Below are 15,719 nucleotides of genomic sequence, written 5' to 3'. Positions count from 1 at the left end.
GGTAAAACCCACTGCAGATCTTTTTTATTACTTTGTATTACAAAAATTCCAAGGGGCCCCAGCAGAGCTTAGGACTGCAGTATACAAATGTACTCTGACATTTTAACAGACTTTTTGTCCTAATGATCTTCGAGTTTCCTCTAGAGCAGTCATCCTCTGGGCTTAAAATATCACAACTTCAAGATTTTGTTGGTTCAAGACTTTGGGAAAGCTCTGAGTGCATCATGAGGCCAATAGCAGATGGAAATTTTCAATCACTTTATGGGTTATTGCTGGGTTTTTATGGGTTACCACCACAATGTATACAGTGTCAAACACATCTGTGTTCCTTACATCACCATGAATAACTTAGCGTTCATAGGCAGTACTTGAAGACCACGCTGAGAAAAGATTCACAAGAGAACACAGTTTGCATTCTTATGATGCTTGCACTGAAGCACGTTTCTGCAAAAAAAAGTATCTTCCCCTCCCCACAACAGTTTAAGGTTTAAAGGTGAGACTACTAATTACTTATAGCCAAGCATAAGACCAAGCTGCCCAGGAAGATTGTCTATCTCTGTTGGTTTTCAAGGCTGGAAGGGGTAAGTCCCCAAGCAACCTCATCTAAACTAGATCTGCTTCGAGTTCTTCATGTCCCATCCAATGGAAATTATTCTATGATTCTAAAACATTCAATCAGTATTGTCTTCCTTCCTCCTTACACCTTTGAGGTAACAACCAAAGGCAGTCTCAGGGGTGTGTGAGTGTACTCCTGCACACTGCAACTGCAAGTTACAAGCTTTCTTGTCAAGGTAACAGTTTTCAGCCACTCAGACAAGATATTTGAGTGGGATGTGACCATGTTACAGCCCTTTGGTAAGAAATTGGTGAGTTGTGCTCATAGGAATACACACAGCTTTTCAGTTTTCTCCAGAGAAGCCGTTTGGCCTTCTTCCTAGGGAGCCTGCAGCTTTCATTCTTGAGAGATCTAATGCATTATAAGCTGCAATAAGCTTTTCATACCAAGGCACTATTTTTTTTTTCTCCCTGGCCATACTTTGTCATTTTTCTAGCTGTTTTGAGAAATCCAGAATTATGCGTATTTTGTAATTATGCCTTGTAATCTTTCTGATAAAGGTTCCTTCACCACTTCCTAGCTACCTCCATCTGAGGGAATGCCACCTTCACAAGCTGGTTGCCAGAAAACAGCTATCCTAGGAAATGCAAGGTGTTAAATGACAAAGGACTGCTCTGCCTGCCCGAGGCATCACTCTTTTGATGTCTGCACAGAAACATGCTGAGGGGGAAATGAAAAGGCTACCATCTCTGACAATGTAGGGCACTGGCTGCAGCTGCACATGGAAGAGGAATAGGAATTCTGTGAGGGCAATCTGGCCTTCAAGTGAAAATGCAGGGACTGTTAATTGGGAACAAGTGTTTGCTTTGCTCTTTCTCTTGTTCTTCTGACCAAAACAGGACTTAGAAGGGAGACAAGGTGAGAAAACAAAGAATATGGGTTCTAGAGAATGAAGCAGCTTATTAGAAAGCTATTATGAATAGCTGGCATGATGCTTAGCTAGGGGATAATGAAGTTAGCAATTAGGGATGATGAATGGTTGAAGGGGCATTATAAATATATGGAATGATTTTCATCTTTATATCAGACAGGTTGAATTCAGGTCAAGTCAGTACCGACAGAACATGAATGCCATCTGATTTATTTCATCAGGTTTTGTGGAATGAGCTTGGTCCCTTGTAAGCTGTTTGGGACAAAGGCTTATTCATAAGTAATTATCTGCAATAAGCACCTCCCCTTGCATGAGGCAGGGCTTTAAACAAGGTACTGTTCAGTCAGGCTTTGAAAAGGTTGCAATTCAAGTACATAAAACTGTAAAAGTATTACTTAAATATGACAAAGAGAGAGATAGCATTGTTTGTCCAATGCTTTACAGAAATGATGGGCTGGAGCTTTATTTGAATCTATATTCAATTATGAGCCAGTTCTTCCTGCCTGGGCATTTAGAAATTGCACAGTGCCTGTTGGGCAAAACTGCAGTCTATATAAAGAAGCAAAGAACATAAGGTGCCCTTTACTAGCCACCACATTCATCAGCATCTTTCAGGAGTCTGCTTCTGCTCTCACAAATCTCCTCAGTGAGAAAGAGAAGGTATGTCAGTTAGTACCAAGGAATGGCATCAGCTTCTGGCCTGCTAGCAAGGGCTATTAACAACATTATATTTACCCAATGGACATCTCTTCTTCTACTGGGTCACTGTCAGAGCAGCACTGGGGTTTGCAGATCACAACTTGTAGTTCAGATGCCCTCCTGAAATTTTTGGCAATTCAGAATTATGAATCCTGGATTTTTTACATTTGGGAATAGTAAATAAATACATGACAAGAGATTAGAGGTATTGGTCAGTGGAGACTTAGTTAAGGGACAAAAAGAGAGAAGTAGGAGGAATCTGAGAAATTTAGTTGATCCTGGAAGGAGAAAAAAAATAAAACAAGGACGAATAGCTAATACACAGAGACCCCAGAGAAACTGCAGTGATCTGACCCATCAGTGGGGTTATACAGATGTAGTCCCTTGTCATTGTCACTGATTTAGCATGGATTTAAAATTCCAAAAACATAGTGCTTAATCTAGAACACTGCTAAGCAATGATACCCTGCAAATGAGACCACATTTGGCATTTACAGCAGTACAATCATGTTGAATAACTGGACTGTGCAAACTTTTTAAACATCAATTTCCTCAAGTCCATAGAAGGACTAGTACAAAACTAACGGTGTGGCAGAGAGTGAACAGGAGGTTAACCAGTCATCAGCTCCCCATTTTAGGCTGCACTGTCCATACAATTAGATTTTGTATTTTGGCAATTGTACCAGAGTTAAATAATTACAGTTATAGGAAGTTTGAAGTGTGGAGTTTAGGACTAGGACTTCTGGAGCCGTGAATGCCTCCAAGGCAGAAATGTGCTTATTGAGGTACAATAAAGTAATACTAAATTGAGGCATCTTAGAGAGGAGGTGGAAGGCAGTGTCTTCATGGCTAGGAAGAAAAAAGTACAGCTTTGTAAGGAGAGACAAACGGGCTCTAGCTTTGGATGGCACAGGAGGTAATCTCTTCCCTTCATTTCTTTCTGTGCCTTCTCCCCATCCTCAGGGAACAGATAGAAGCAGGCATTTTGGACAACAACGGAAGGGGGAAGGACTGCAGATTGATTCAGAATAAAAAAATTAGGAGCTAGCTTAGGAGCTAGATCAATCAAGAAAATTCTTTACTCTTACTTAAACTACTGTCTACTATTACTTTTTCTTATGATGTTTTCTTTCATTGTTGAAAGTCCACAGATTGAATAAATCTATTATCTTTACATGCTGTCTCCTGGCACATTTGACTCTGAACATGTAAAACAGCATTTTTGCTGCACAGTAATGGTGACACTGGGATAATTTTACAGACATTGAGATTTCCAGTGCATAGCCCCAGATATCCAAAGGCTTACAGGTGTCCAGTGTCAGAACTGGTCATGCTAGGTTTGACATCATTCAGGGACACTTACCAAAGGAATGCTAGCTTTTAGGAAAATATTAGGAAAGACTCATGGTCCTGAGGGTCCTGAGGCATGAAGGACAATGCCCATAATGTTTGTTTTTTCTTCACGTTTTGAAATTGAGGGTGTTTATTCAGATATAGAACACAAGTCTCAACCGCATCACAGAAGCAATTTAGAAAATACACTTTGCCTCTGCATAATAGATACATGTAAAGATTATGGTGGTTCTTCCATGTCTCAGTAGACAGGTGCTGCAAGCCTGACTCATTCACCTCTGTTGACAAGAAGCATGGCACTTTTTGAGATGAGAGGCACTGTAATATCACTCTCTTTTAGTTCTAAGGTCTAAAACTGTAGCCAACATTCTGTAAAGTAGTACCTTCCAATGGTCTACTCTGCTTGGGAGGATGGGTAGTTGTCTAACTATAATTTCAATGAAGATTACAGAGGTTTTTTTTGTAATTTTTCATTATTTTGGGTGTCACCTTTGGCTATAAAAAGTGTCTGGAATGACAGGTCAGATAAGACACAGGCCTTTTAAAAATGTGAAAACATGTTTCAAATACAATTGTGCTGATAAAGATTTTTGATGATGCAAGCCTTGCAAAAACAGGTTCCCAGTGAACAATGGATCTACACTTAGTTAAAGCCAAAATAGAATAAAGAGATGTCACAATGCAAAGCTTTGTGTTTGGATGGTTGGTATACCTTTATAAATTTAATCTCTGTACATTAATCATTCTATGTAATTTACTGTGCTCGCAAAATTAAATACACTGAAATTCAAACCAAGGATCCTGAAACAAACCAAGCCAGAGGCATTAACAATGCTCCAGTGAGTACGCTGGCACACTTTGATATTCCACGTCAATGAAGCTTGTTCTAAGAAAACATCTGGAGCACTCTAAATCCAGCATGCTTTAAAATCTAAATCTATTGCTGAGCTTCTCTTCATTTCTTTAAGATGCCTTTTCATTACAGCCCTGAACAATGGCATTTTGCAAAAGCCATTTCCTGTGCAACTTTCCCCATTAATGATTAAAATTATTTTCTCTCAGTCTACTCAGGATAGCTTCTCAGAGCAGAGCATTAAAATCTTAATTTCTGTTCATTAGCACCAATTTTCAATCCAAATACAGAATTCTAATATTGGGACATGGTCTGAAGGTTTTATAATTTAGACATACCTTGCCCTGCTTTTTTTTCTTCTTAGAGCTGGATTGAAAGAAACACTTAGGGTATTTAAGGCTAGATACATATCTAAGCTAAGAAAATGAATCTTTATTGCATCTTAAGACTTTTAAAAGGGAGTCATTGGTATCAGAATTGAAATGCAAGGAGTACTTCCAACCCACCAAACTGATAAAGAGTTATTTAAATAAGCATTCAACAGATTTTGTCTCTTATATATATGTATTCAACCAAGTAAATCGGGGCAAATTTGGAAAAAGCACTTTCTTGGTAAAAACCTAATGCAACCTGTTTCCGGCCACAGGATATTGTTCAAAGATTCCACACCCTTTCCCTTCTCCCCCTTTTCTCATGGAAAAAACAAAACCAAATAATATTTCTCCTGGGCCAAATAGACCCCACCTGCAGCTGCATTCTCAGCCTAAAGGTTCGAAAACATCTACGTCTCTGAGGCTACTCTGTGAGCCCATTCACTCTGAAAAGCAGACAAACAAGCTGAGCATCTTCATTTCTCAGAAATGTGTTTTTTTTTTTTTTTTAATTTATCACAATACTTCGAGACCTTTCCTAAAACAGAAATTCCATACCAATTTCTGCTTGATAACTCTCCTCCTGTATACACTGAAATTTCATTTTTGCCTTGTCTTATGGGAAGAACATCCCACTGAATCTGTGTCAACTCTTCAGCAGCTTTATCTTCCCCCATAAAGCTATTAAAAACTCCTATAAAATCAATGCACAGATTAATGTGGAATTAAACTCCCCCGCCATGTTAAACTGAATGCAAATACATGCAAATATAGCTGTAAAATGTCTTTTGCATTGCTCAGTATAAGGCAAGTGAACCTATGACTACAGATGTAATTTTCAAAGGAAAAACCACACTTAGAACCTCTCTGGCCACACTATGGAAAGTTCTCTTCAAGAGAATGATTTCTTTGCAGTCTATATTGCAAAAAGGCCTCTTATATGTCTTACTTTAGATATGAATATTGTTTTATGGACACACAGTGAGGAAAATCTACTACTGAATACTAGTAAGTCTAGAATTCAGCCCTTATGCACATAAGCCCATTACAGTGGTGACTATTAGGGCATCACTGACATAGCAAGATCTTCCCAGATATACCAATAGCTAAAGCAGAGCTAAACTTCATAAAAAAACACAGAGCACCAGAAGAAAATCCTAGTTTGTAATTGTACCACACTGAGTTCTGGAAGCCTCTGTAAAGATATGAGGCTTAGTCACTAAAGAAAAGACTCAGAAGGAGCTCCTGTTCCACTACATGCAAATGTACTTATCCTGTAGATAAGTAACTGAGATACAGCAATGTCATGCACAAATTCACTGCATGTCTGAAGTAGGGCTGCAAGAGACACATCAGAAGAGAGGAGCTTACTTTTAATGATGGGTCCAGTCAGACCTTGTAGACACATTTGCTTAAAAATCTCCCAATAACTTGGTAAGAAGTGGCTGCCTAGGTGCCTGGGACTGGCATTTACTTCAGAAGAGATATATCCACAGAGAGCAATGCATTGCCGCAAAAGGATGCATGGAGCATGACATATTATCTGGAAGAAGCACTGTGCCAACACACTGTGCCATGCAGATGCTCTGTTAACTGGCTGTGAGAAGAAGAACAGGGAAGAGCTGGCATTTTTCAGTTTCCCCAGGATTTGTGGTAAAAGCTAGCAACTGCACTGCTCATTGAAAAGAAATACCGAATGTGCGTGGGCAGTGTGCAGGCTCTTATGCCAAGATGCAGAAGCAGGATCTCAGAGGTGGCTTTACATGCTATTTGTTTTCCTTTTTTGTTTCCTCTTCTAAAACAAGAACTACTGAACCATATTCTGACACTTAGAGGCCTCCCAAAGGTAATGCTTCCAATGGTATATAGACTTTTTTGCTATTGCACAGACCTTTGTTTTTACGTGTTTACAGTAGCATACATGCATTATATATAAGAATGAATACTTTGTTTACCTAGAGTGTCCCTAAGGGGGCCGAATTATTGAGGTCTGAAATATCTCCATCCTTTTTCCTGCCCTGGGGCTGATTGCTAGCCTGCATCTGTCAGTCATGGGAACTGAAAGCTAGGTCACCAAAAATAAAAGCTACTGCAAAGAAAACATGTTTTACAGAAAAAAAATGTGAAAAAAAAAATCTATAATTATCTAGTCACATTAGTGACAGTGAGATCGTCCCAGCTTTCCAACCATGTACAATTAGCAATTGTTTTAAACAATCAATGACTTAATTACAGCAGTAAGTTCCCATTACATTTCACAGGGAATGTATTATTTGACGGAGTGCACAAGAAACTATAAAGTACTTTCATTTTAAAGACAAGCAGAAAGAATATCAGGGTAAGCAGCGTATGCCTGAGACCTACACGACTTCCCAGCAGCATTCATCTCTGCACTGCCAGTGGCTCTTTTCCTTTTGGGGTACACTATTTCTCCACCAAATGACACCTGAAGCCCCAGTCTGGTCTCTTCCTGCATGCAGAATCTCACCTACCCACCCAAAAAGCACACTCAGTGGTACAGCACAAACAATCTAGCAGTACAACTGCCACCTACCACTCTTACTCTAGGTGACACATTCATATGTGGCTTAAATAAGACAGGACTTCTGTCAGTAACCACTCTTCTCTTTGAACACTAAATTGTTGATATGTTCCTAAGCCTTTTTGTCTCTTTTTAAAAAAGCTTCTTACTAGCAAAGATTAATGACTTTACTGTCCCTGTGAAAAATGGTGAGGGAAGCACTGCTAAGCATAGCTACAATTTATCTATCTATATATAAATCCTACTGCTTAGCTTTGATTTGCTGCAGAAACATAATTTTAGCTTGGTATGAGATACTCATTTGCATCAAAGCAATTGATAAATTGATGCCTACCATAAGGGCTGGCATCATAATCTAGTACCTTGGGCTTCTGTGGTTCATTATCATCTCAAGAGTGCCCAGGTCTGCATTTAATTACATGTTTCCAGAATGCAGTTTCAGTTTCATGTAGTGATTGTAGACTTCTAGATTCTGCCCAATAAAGCCAACAAAAATATTCCTATTGAGTTTCAACTAGTGCCTGGTTCCCTGTCATGCTGGCAATTGGGCATTTCATCACAAGTGGCAGAAATCTGCATTGCTGGGACACATGTGTAAGGTTCTACTTACTGCTTTCAGAAAATCACTGCTGCTTTAATAAAAAACCAACTGCTTACATGCATTCTGGACTCTTATTTTCCAGGCTGGAAGGAGCAAGGGCCTTCACCAAGGGAAGAGCCACCTCATTCAGATGCAGGGAATACATTCTATTTTTGGAACACCAAACGGCAAGCCTGTTGCTCAGAGAACACGTATTCTCAGAGTCTCTCAAGAAAAGGCAAGCCAGCACAGGAAACAGCTAGGGCATGCATTAGGAAAGCTAGAACTGTAGTGTTTCTCTCTTCCTAGCACTAAACGAGGCTGAAAAATGGCATGTCATTGCTCTGCTCTAGAGGTCGCCTTCAGGTATGCTACTACTTGGAAAGAATGAGACGAAAGCAAGCCAGGAGCAACCTGTCCCCTCCCTTCAAACTCACTGAGCATCAGCCACACTCACTACATCTTTGCCAACCTTCAGTGCCAAACTTGGTATCCCACTCCTCTGAGCTACTGCTTCAGTTTCCAAGATTAGTTGGAATGAGTTCTCTTCCCCAGGGCTTTGCCAACTACAACCTACAGATGCTGGGAGGTAAGGAAGGCACCGAGAGAATGTCCTTATGCAAACATAGACATTCACCTAATGCACAAAGCTGGCCTGAGAAACAAAGACACACACCTAACACAGTACTCCATTCTAGATAATTTGCCTCTCTTTTAAAGATGATAAAGTATATCAGAAACTGGTTCACAGAACAAATTTAATATTTTATTGCATTCTCGAAGTGGGTATTGTTTTTCATTGTCTTATCGCATTTAATCTCTGAGATTATGACACAATGGAAGTTTCCTTGTAATAATTGCATAGAGACTTCAAAAAGAATTTTGTTTTCCTAATGGAGTGTCACCAGATGATTAATTTGTCTCTCCCTTTCTCAAAGAAAGAAGATTTAAAAATAACCCCAACCAAATAAAAAAGGCCAATCTGAAGGTTCATGTTTTCAAATATGACTAGTGACTACAGGGGCCTAGCTTAATGTGCACTGAAGACTTTTAAAAGCAAGGTGTGAGAATTTTCTAAAAGGCAGTCCTCTTTAAAATGTGTCTAGCCAACCACATTTGCAAACAAACAGAAGCACAATTGTTTGGGAAACGTAAGCCTAAATACCACCAATTTAAATATCATCTTTAAATACAATTTCTGAAATGACAGTATGGACTTTACAAGCAGAGAGCAGAGAAACAGCAGAGAATGTCTCCTGCAGACACAGTCACACATGCGACAAAAGCAGTGTTGCAAGTGCAGCAATTGTAACAGCACTTCTTCAGGGAAAACCAGCTTGTAAGCAAGAAAACTCAGGCACAAAGCATGTCAAAACCATTCCAAAATTACTCAGAGGTCTCAAAGGCTGAAAACAACAGGTCAATTTTAATGGCTACAAAAAAATCCAGTGCTGTTCTTCTGAGAAGTTATGCATCAGAAACAAAAGGATGAACGCAAGCATGGCTGATTTCCAATTAATCACTGCTACAAAAACTTCCTGGGTAACCTACACTGTGGATGGACACAAGCCCGATCTAACAAGGAGAGAGTATGGCATCCTGCACAGACTGTGTCCCATTTAAACATGAATTTTCAGCTTCTGATTTGCAGTCCATTCCTTAGGACATTTTGGGTCAGTCTGTGGACTTGATAATTAGTGCTGGTGCCTACAGTGAAAGCCATCAGAGACTCAGCCATGGTTTCTTTGGTTTGGTCCCTACAAGAAATATCTGTGTTCAGCCACTGCTGATTTGATTTTATCAGATGGTTTCCCCTCACCCTCCTCAGCCTGCCAGTTTTCCAAGACCAGACATTTTAGTGGCCATTCTAGATTGGTGGTGCTGGGCTCATTTTGTTAATGCCCTTTTTCTTTGACCAAAAATCCCAATAAATCACTGTTCAACACCATGGCATCCAGTCTAAATGCCTCTACTTGCTTCTGCTGTTTAAGGCATCTGTAAATAACTGATAAGGATTACTTATCTCTGTAGATGGCTTATGTTTTGGCAGAAGAGGGAAAACCCATCACCTCCAGCCTAAAGGAGGATTCTTAAGTGGAGGCTAGTCACTCCTGCAGCTCATGACTATGCTTAAGCCTTGGAGCTACTGCATCTCCATCACTTGTGAATGAGCCAAAGCTTCTTTCTCACTGAGATAAATATGCAGAGCACCACATTAATTAGCTCAGTACACTGCTAATGTAAGATAGCATAAGTCTTATCAAGTTCAACATGGCTAAATCTCACTTGTGATGTGACTTACAAATAGGAGCAATAAATAAAAGTCACCCGAATGCTAAATCTGTCTTTGCCCTCAAAGAAGTACACTTGCTCCACACCATGTACAGATTAAATATCCTTGGGTCATCTCCTCCATGCGAGGTGAAAACTGAATCATAAAAGCATTAAGGTTTGAAAAGACCTCCAAGACCAAGTCCAACCTTTGACTGAACACCACCATAGCAATTAATCCATAGCACTCAGTGGCATGTCCAGTCATTTCTCAAACACTTCCAGGGATGGTGATTCCACCACTTTTCTGGCCAGTCTGTTCCAATGCTTTATCAGCATTTTAGTGAAGACACTCTTCTTGATGTTCAACCTAAATCTCCCCTGGCACAATGTGAGGCCATATCTTCTTCTTCTGTTCCTGGCTGCCCCCCACCTGGCTGCACCCTCCTTTCAGGCAGTTGTAGAGAGTCGTAAAGTCTTCTCTGAGTCTTCTTTTCTTGAGGCTAAACACCAGCTCCCTCAGCTGCTCTGCATATGACTCACTCTCCAGACCCTCCAACCATCTTGTACTGGTCATACAGTATAAGTAATTATACCATATCCTTAAAGAATTAGAACAAAAGAGGTACATTCAAAGTGTGTGTGTTCACAGCTTGGGCACAGCAGCAGAGTGGACTGGCTTCTCAATGCTAATGATCCCACCAACTTTCTTTCAATGCTCATTTCAAGAACCAAAGTTTTCCCCAGGAGATATAACTCTCATCTGGGTCAGGTCTCCAATGAGTAGATTTGCTTTGCCTTTGGGAAACAGAAAAAGTACATTTGGCTAGTTAGATCATTGAGATCTTTTCACTCTACTCTGTAACTGCTTAGAATTGCAGAAATGAAAAGAGAAAAGCCATTGCTTCTTTTTTTTTAATTCCTTCCTCCCTCCACTTCCCATGCTTTTTCTCAGTATTTTTTTATTTTGGGTATTTAACAAAGATACAGCACTACTTTCAGGTTCTGTTTGGTTTTAAAAAATTAAAATAAAGATGGCTTAGAAGCCTCATATGCTTAAGCACACATTTATTCACTTGTTTCAGATAGAGACAAAATACTTAGCAGAGAAGTAATCTACTGTTCCCTCTGCCCCTCCACACTGGAAAAAAAAAAGGCAAAAAAGCCAGTAAGGCATAGGTCAACATAAAATAATACAAAATTCTTAGCTGTCTAGATCAGCAGCATACAGGCAGTAAAACTAAAAGAAATCCCATTAGCATGACATAACAGTAAATTATAGTAAGCAAGATTTAATGTTAAGTACTGCAGCCTGATTAATCAGCAGATATTCCTATCAGTGAAAATGGTGCTCTACAAGTTTCAAGTTTTAGTTCACTGCACCACATTAAGCAAAAGGTGGGAAAGGTTCAAAGGGAGACAGATTCATCTTTTGTGTATTTGTGCTGACTCCAAAAGCAGACTCCTTTCATTCTTGAAAAGTCTCTGACTTGCTATTGAATCCATGCACACTCAGAGGGATTCTCCTGATCATCATTTCCTGGTAGGATATTGAAGCATTTTTGCTTTTCAAATGTTTTCCCAATACATTTCTAAATGTATATAAATTGACAAAATGAAAAGACAAATGCTTCAAAACATTTTGGTTAGGTTCACATCTGAAGAATCACAGCTGAGGGCAAAACACACCACAGAAAGTATGTGGTGGGCTTGAAGCCCAGACTGCCATCACATCTGGAAAGGTGCAGTATTTGGGGGATTGTTTTCAGGAATGCCTGGCCTTGCTATGCTCAGCAAAACTGAGTTTCCCATGCCATAATTTTAAAAAAACTATCCCAAACCAGAAAACCAAAACTTTTACATACTTTTACATTCACATTGAATCTCCCAAATCTCTTCTACAGCTTAAAAGGCTGACAATATGAATATTTTAAAATTTTGCCTACTCTTATTCTGAACTGCTACAGAATGAAGGACCATTTTAACATTATACCACTGAAATGACTGCCCTGACATCCTGAAATCCCTTCTGATCTAAGTTATCCTCTAAAGCTAAGCAGCATCGATTTTGGTAAGCTGGAAAATAAATTTGGGAAAAGTTGTCTAACTCAAATTCAGATCCCTAAAAAACCAAAACTTTAAAAAGTAGCATGAAAATTTGAGATTTGAGAATAATGCTACAATCTATTTTGGTAGTGATTAAATTCTGAGCAATCACATGGGAGTTTTTTTTCTGTTTCACTTCTCTGAAACAATTCAAACTGTGACAAAAATTATTTTCAAGCAAGAATATGGTTTACTTCATAGTTTGAGTTTCTTGTTCTCTGCATCTGTCATGAGGAAGAGAAAACAACTCTTAAACAACTCTTAAACTCTTTTAGAGAATCTTTTCACTCTAAAAAATGTTCTCTCTTTCTGAAAACAGAACAACTTTTTCACTACAGCTGCACTTCCAAAAGTTTACAGCATTTTCTTAGTTTGCCTACATTGTGAATCAATGTGGATCTGACAACTGGTTAAGAGAAGTAGAAAACCAAACATTTTGCCATTTCTCACAGACATTTTCCATGGGTCTATCAGACCAAGATTGTGTGAAACAAGAATTACTTAGAGGCAGAAATACTGCAATGGTGGTCAAAGTCACATCTGCAGTTTCAGTTTGCTCTGCACTTCACTTGTAGGTGGATTCTGTGTTTCCCCTATTCATTGTATTTCAGGAATACAACCTTGCACAGATTTTTTTCATGTTGGATTTGGGTTTTTTTGTTTGTTTGTGGTTTGGGTTTTTTGTGGTGGTTCTTTTTGGTTGTCTTTTTTTGTTTGTGTTTTTTTTTTTTTTTTTTTTTTTTTTGTTGTTTGTTTGAGTTTTATTTGGTTTTGTTTGTTGTGGGTTTTTTTGCTTGTTTTACCCTCTCAGGTTAATAAACCACAGAATTTCTAACAGACACATTTGCTCCTTTATCAGTATGATAAGCTGTTAAAAATGCCAGACAGCTTCAGTTCTACTATCTGAGTGGTAGGCTTAGAAAGTTTGAGGCATCTGGACTTTACTCACATACCTATTGTAATCAATTGCTTGAAAGTCAAGGCAAAAATAACAAAGTTTGAGACTGTTTCTCAATTTGATAAATCAAATCCTAGTTTCACTGCTGAGCTGGAATTTTTCTTCTAATCAACATATGAAAGATTGTGTAGGACCATTTTCTTTTTTTGTCACCCATCACATACAGTTTCCTCAGAGATGTTCTCATTTGCAGATCATTTATCCAATAAAGCATGATGACTCCTTCAGAGATTAAAAGTCTAATCTTCAGTAAGGCTGCCCACCCCTTATGAAAATTAATAGGCTTTCCTCCTTATCTAATCCCCACTCTTATTGCCCTCGTGGAGGTAATGCATAGAAATAAGTGACTATGCTGAAAGAAGTTTCAGTTCATTCAACTTCTGATCTCCTGAGATTGCAGAGCACAGAGAAAGATTTTGTAGGAAGTCATCTGAATTATATATTTTTTTCTTCAATATCTTTGAAGGATACTGTACTGATATACTGTGATACAGGACTATCTAGTGAGCTTTCTTGATAGCTATGAATGTATTTGACTACACAGATGTCCCCTATAATATCACGGAGCAATGACATTACAGAAATGATGCCTATAACCTTTTAGTGCCTATCTGGGGAGATTGCCCTGCAGAGAGATGACATTTAGTGGTCTAGGTTCCAGGAGAAGAGACATTCTCCTGTAGCTGTACCCCAGGACAAGATAAACTGCTTCTTAATTTCAACTGGCCATGGATCTGTATTTTGGGAGCAGAACAAGCAGGGCTGCAGCCTCAATAACATAAATGAGTTACAAAGATCCAGCTCTGCTTCTTAGGAAGGCCAGTGCAGGAAGTGTAGCTCTGCTAACATATCAGCAAGGGCAGTGGATTTCGATCACTGCTAGTTAAAGTCACAATACTGTATCTGTTGTATGATTCCAGTGACAACTACAGACATGAAAGATGCCTTATATTTATTAATGTTTTACCTGAAATCTTTTTACTGTGGATACTTCCATTGAGAAATAAACTCAGGAAGTATATTTGACAAATGCTGTTAGCACTGACAAACCTTTGAACATGCAGCACAGTTAGCCATACTACTAATAAGGAGGACCAATAATCATATACCATATTTTACAAACTTATAACACAGATTACATTGCCACCACTAAAATCTTCCCCTCTTAGATGTAAGGTTTATACAAACAACACTATAAAATAAACATTATAAACACTTCTTAAATAGAAACTAGAACAGCACAGGACAGTGCAACTATCTAGACTAACCTAAGGTCAAGGTCATGCCCTGCCAGGAAAAAAAAGAAACAATAAAAAGAGAAAAGCTATAATTTTGCTTTACTGGAATGTGTTAGTAGATAAAATTCTGGAGGTTGGGTTTGCATTTCCCATTCTTTCCCAAACGTCTACAACATCGGCAGAGTTGCTTAGCCTTTGTAGTCTCCATATGTTACTATTTTCCTACTTAGATGTCTTTAGAGTTCTAGCTTCATCATGGATGGCTATTTGTATCCCATTTAAAAGACAGCTGAAAATATGCAGAGCAGAATACCCATTTTGTTCCATGCCATGAACATATCTATTCACCTGACTGTGATGCAGGTCTATAATCACAGCACCCCATGCCAGCAAACAGCTTCCTTCTCCCAGTTTAGAATAGCTTAATCAGAAGCCCACAGGTCACTTTCCATACTTCAATTTTCTTTGTGCTAAGTAAGCCAGGCAAATATCCCTGCTAATAAATTAAAGACCAATTCCATACTTAAATTCCATGCTAAAAACTACTAGAGAAATGCATGGTTTCTTCACTTACAGTAGAAGTTTCTGAACATTTTCTTTCCACTCTCAGGTCTCCTCTCTGCAGCCTGATAGCTGCTGTACTTCTGCATAACCACAGAGTGCAGAATAAGCATAAAACTGGCTCAAAGTCTGAACTCCATTTCCAAGTGCATTCTCTGGCATTTTTCTGAACAAGCCTTTTCTTTTGTCTCCACCTTTTTCTCCCCCTCTCTCGCTTGGTTACAGGCTTATCCTGTTTCCATGCAGATGTACAGACACTGATTTTGGTAGCCATCAGATATTGTTAAAATACAGCTGCATTTTCTATCACCTTCCAGTACCTTCAAAATCACAACAGGGTTAAAAAAAAAATAGCAGCAGAACATATTTTCCCCCTACCTTAGCATTTTCTTACCCTTTCCTGAGCTTCTTGGTGACCAAGGGCTGAGAAAAGTACCACTAAGTCATTTCAGGTCTTCTAGATAACTTTCTATACCACCTCCACTACTTGTGCTGTTATGCAGCAGTTACTGCAGATCTCAGTTTCAGGAGGATTTGCAAGTCAATTCTCTATCTGTAAATCCCAGATGGTTCAGTGATTTTTAGCACAGCTATTGATCTCTTCATCCATAGATACCAGCTTCTGGGCAAACACACCCAGCTGCTCTCATCAGCCTCGCCTGACTGCCACCAGCAGAAAAGAGGACTTGGTGAACCCAGA

The 15,719-nt window shown here is 39.1% G+C and overlaps 1 protein-coding gene across 7 annotated transcripts in view; it reads right to left on the bottom strand.

Annotated features, from left to right (window-relative positions):
• Positions 1 to 15,719, bottom strand: part of PHACTR1 (phosphatase and actin regulator 1) — a 299,654-nt gene that overhangs the window by 150,382 nt on the left and 133,553 nt on the right. The window lies entirely within an intron of this gene.

Source organism: Lonchura striata, chromosome 2 (genome assembly GCF_050655825.1).
Source record: "Lonchura striata isolate lonStrDom1 chromosome 2, ASM5065582v1, whole genome shotgun sequence".
Lineage (NCBI taxonomy): Eukaryota > Metazoa > Chordata > Aves > Passeriformes > Estrildidae > Lonchura > Lonchura striata.
This window is presented reverse-complemented; position numbering and strand designations above follow the sequence as displayed.